Source organism: Lepidochelys olivacea (genome assembly GCF_965140295.1).
Source record: "Lepidochelys olivacea isolate rLepOli2 genome assembly, chromosome: 6".
NCBI classification, from domain to species: Eukaryota; Metazoa; Chordata; order Testudines; family Cheloniidae; genus Lepidochelys; species Lepidochelys olivacea.
Window position 1 is genome coordinate 13,683,339 of NC_140416.1, and position 4,417 is coordinate 13,687,755.

General features: G+C 44.3%; 1 pseudogene across 1 annotated transcript; it reads right to left on the minus strand.

Annotated features, from left to right (window-relative positions):
• Positions 1-778: 778 nt before the first annotated feature.
• Positions 779-4,039, minus strand: LOC311522766 (up-regulator of cell proliferation pseudogene; annotated as a pseudogene). Its single transcript has one exon. The product of its transcript is annotated as an up-regulator of cell proliferation pseudogene (transcript).
• Between the last annotated feature and the right edge of the window lie 378 nt (positions 4,040-4,417).

Sequence of the window (4,417 nt, forward strand, 5' to 3'; positions counted from 1 at the left end):
CAGAAGGGTAGCAGGCAATCACAGGGCAAATAGCCAATGCACCATGGCTTCTTAGCCTTACTGACCCTGGATGAGAGATGTGTGCGGGGCAGTGAGCAGAGCAGAGGGAAAGACCATTCCCAGGGATGGGGTGGGTTTCCCATGGAGCCTTGGTGTCTGTTGGGTTTGTGGGGATTCCCTTTGAAACCTCAGGGTCTTTTGGGGTTGCTGGCTGCATCCCTCCTTTCCCCATTACATTATGCTGCAAACCTCCCTCATTGGTGTTTCTGAAGTACTTTCCCCCTCCCATGTGTTACCCCAGAGAAGGCGAGCATCAGGGCCAGGCTGTTTGGTGTCAGATTAGCCATAAAAGCACAGGATATTGATCCTCTAAGTAGCAGAAGTGGATGGTTCGTATTCGGGGGCTCTTGGAGGGAACACTCATGTGGGAAAGGTTTGCAGGTCACTGGATGGTACCACTGTATCAGCAAAATGCAGTGGTGAGGACAAATTGGGATTTTGGCGATTTGCTCCTTTAGACAGAGGTGCAGAATCTCCACATTTGGGTATTTCCCTCCTTCTTTAATTTTGCCATACATCGATATGTGATGTGAAATGTGATGGGATGTGAAATGTGAAATAGCATTGTTTCTTTATCTGTTTGGAAGCTGCAACCTGTGTCTGATATTAAAAGAGAATCACCATTACATTTAAGGGAATTAACTTCTGTAATTCTCCATTCACAAAAGAGTTTCTCAGCCTGTTTTTGATTTCAATGTAAAGGCTTCCTTTAGGCTCTTTAGAACAACTCTCTGCAATAAGTTTCATCATAATCTGCTTTGCCATTTACTTTTCCATCAGTGTAACTATTGCACTCTTCTATTAAGGATTTAGCTAAAGCCTCTGTTTTATGCCAGCATTCCTGTGTCAAGAATTCTTTCACACCTGATATTGATAGTGTGTAACCTCTGAACACTTTTAAGTCTAAGTATTCCTTTTTCATTTTGAAATTTTGTGTTTTATAAGCACACAAGCTTTTGGCATCCCGTAACATCTTCCAGACTGCACTGCCCCTATCCGCTAGGTCTCTTCTCAGCTGGAACTCCACATCTTCAAATATGTTGCGTCTCTGTAAAGGAATGAGTGATAATTCTGACAATGTCTCTCTCCACATGTTCTCCAATTCCTTCTCCAGTTCATCATTATTTAATTTGCAGTTGCTTTTCCTGCAATGGTTCAGAAGCCCATCCACTTTCTCTTCAATTTTTCTCTTGTACTCTGACAGGACAGAGTCTGTTTTGTGTTGGCCTTTTTTAATATGAATCGCTTCTTGCCACTTGCTGAATGAATAACTCTCCAGTTCATTCCTGAGACTATTGGCACTTCTTCTAAAATCTTCTTTGTATTTTTCTATCAGGTGCAGATTTGCTGCTCCACTTTCAAAATACTGTTGTAAATTATTCAAAATCTTCTCTGCTTCTTGCCTCAGTTTTTCCTGTGCCTCACTCTTTAGTCTGATTGAAAGATTAGGGTCTAGTTTATCTGGTGGCTGATTTTGGATGAAAGTTTCCTTTTCAGATACCCAGAAAGGTATCTCCTTCCGGAAACCCCATTCCCACTCTGCATACTTCACAGACAGCTGGTTATAGGCTTCATCAACAAGGCTGTTTCTAAAGCTGAAAATGAAGTTCTCATGTTTTACAGCATTCCACAGGCTCCTCACCCATTAAAGAAATTGGGGAATGTCCTTGGGAGTTCTCTCTTGTGAACAATCTTTCAGAAATTCAAACAAATATTTCTTTAATTCATAAACCTTTTGACTGTATCCCAAATTCACTGGAGCCATGGGGGAGAGTCCGTGCCACAAAGCAGGAATGTACCAATTGTGTTTTTCCAGATCATAATCCATAATATCAGAAAAATTCATCTCCTTGCATTTCTTTTCCATGTTGGCTGCAACTTTGGTCATTTCATTCAGCTGTTCCAGGAGGTGTTTCCTGTCCCTCATGTTTTGTTCATGTGCAGACACGTCACTGACATTCTGATGCACAAACTGGCAGTTGTTTTTTTTCCCGATTTTCTCCATTCTGAGAAATGCATGGACCACAATTTGCAGAACATCTTTCATTTCAGTGGCATTCTCCATGGCCATGTTAACGATGGTGATGTCACTCAGTCCAGTCACCAGGGTGGCCAGCTCATTGTCATGTTGATAACTATCCTCCAGCTTGGCCAGTTCGGGGGCTTTCAAGCCTTCTGTGTCTATCACCAGGATGAAATCACAGCCCAGTTCCTGCTGAAAGTTCCCTGCCACTTTAATGAGTAACATGAAGGCTCCCCGTGTGCATCAGCCACTGCTCACTGCAAACTGCAGGCCGAACATGGTGTTGAGGAGGGTGGATTTCCCAGTGCTCTGTACTCCCAGCACCATCAGAACCAGCATTCTGTACCTTCCCCCCAGCTTGGCATCAAGCTGACTCAGAACATCTGTTACCCACTGCAGTGGGATGTTGGAAATGTCTCCATCAATGATCTCCATGGGAAACCCTTTCAGCATGAGGTCAGCTGCTATGCTTGGGAGATGGGTGAATTGCCTTTGGCTTTCTGCCATTTTACCTTCTTTAACCATTGAGCATTCAGCTTCATAAAACTGCCCCAACTCACGCATGAAATGCTCCACTCCTAAGGAACTGGCAGAGATTAATTTGTCTAACTCTGCAAACATTTTGGGGTCATCTTTTGAGTTTTTGCATTTCTCTTTATATTGATCCCATAGTTTAGAAAGATTCTCCCTAGCAATGGGATCCAGGCCAAACTTCATCCATTTCAGGAAGTAATGTTTCTCCCTGTGATGTAGGTGTTCTATTCCAGTAATAAATGTAATCAAACCATCAGTAAGGTCATGTTTATTCTGCTGAGCACATAAATCCATTAATTTCTTTTTCAGCTGAGATTTATAGTTCTCCAGTGGGGTGTCTCCTTGCTTTCTCATTCGGCACAGCTCTTTATCCACTTCAGCCAAGTTTCTCCATGTCTCCCCTTGGAGTCTCAGCTTTTCCCTCTTGTACTTTGCCACATCTTTGATTTGTGCAGTGATTTCCTTTGCATATGTGTTTGGGGTCTGACATTCCTTGTTATCCTCATCTACCTGGATGCCTAATTGACGTGCTGTCTCAGCCATGGCTTCTATACTCACTCTCTTGGGAGAAGATTTCATTATGGCTGCTATTGCAGACTGCAGAACTTTTACAAATTGTGCCTTATTTGTGGTACCTCCTTTCCACAGCACATGTGACTTGTTCAGTTTCAGCATCGAGGCTAACTTTTTCAGGAATTCCAGCGTTTGCTTGGCTTTCCCAGCCTGATAATTGAAGATGAAGTAGTATTTAGTGGCTGATCCCTGCAGAGATGATAACAGCGTGCATTCTCTCTCACTGATGCTCTCCGTTAATATGAACACTGCTGAGGAGACCTCTGTTAAAAAGCTGAACTGCAGCCAGTGCAACTCAATGTCTCCCCGCAGGTTTGCAACCACAACAGGCTCTGGGAAAAGATCCAGATTCTCCCTCCCAGCAGGGAAATACCAGGAAATCTCGAGCAGCCCACCTGCGATTTCCCGAGGGATGTTCCCAGACTCCATGTCTCGATGGATGAAGAAATCCTGGTGCTGCTGGGAGGGGCTGAGAACCTCATTGAGGAGGTGGGACTTGGAGAAGCTGCAGCTCCCCATCCGCACAAAGGAAATGGTTGGCATTGACGTGAGCACCAGGCTCTCCTCTCTGAACCCTCTACTCTCTGACAGGGAGTGCGGCCTCCACTTCCTCACCATGTCCCTCATGGCCCACAGCAGTAGGGTGCACTTGGGGGTGTCGAGGGCAGGTAGCAGCAGAGGGAGAGCAAACTGGCACATGGACATTTTGGACAGGATCTCCTGCTGTAGGAAACTGTCTGAGGAAAGCAGAATGGCACAGAGAACATCAAGGGTGTGCAGGGAATCACTGGTGTCTGTGTCACTGAGAAAAGTAAAATCTTCAGGAATATCCAGCTCCTCTTTGTCCATAGTTAGTGTTTGATCAGTGGGTACCCTGTGCTCAAGGCTTGTGCTTCTTGCCATCCCATTCAGAGCCATGAGCTTCCTGAGGAAATGCCAAGGTAAATCTCCTGTTGTCTGAGGAGGGCAGTTCTTTAGACTTTCTGGTGTGATTTCCAGGACATCTCTCAGCTTTAGTTTCCTGCTTCTGTATTTCTCCTTTTCTAACTTTGACTCGATGTACTGAAGGGCTTTTGGTCTCTCTGCAGAAAGGTAATACAACATAAACACTTTGATAAACTGAAAATGTTTTCAGGTGGAACTCTTACTTTGGTATTAGGGCCATAATGTGAAGGAATTGCAATTATTAAACAAAAATCATGGAGGTCTGCATGCTCCTTATAAGTG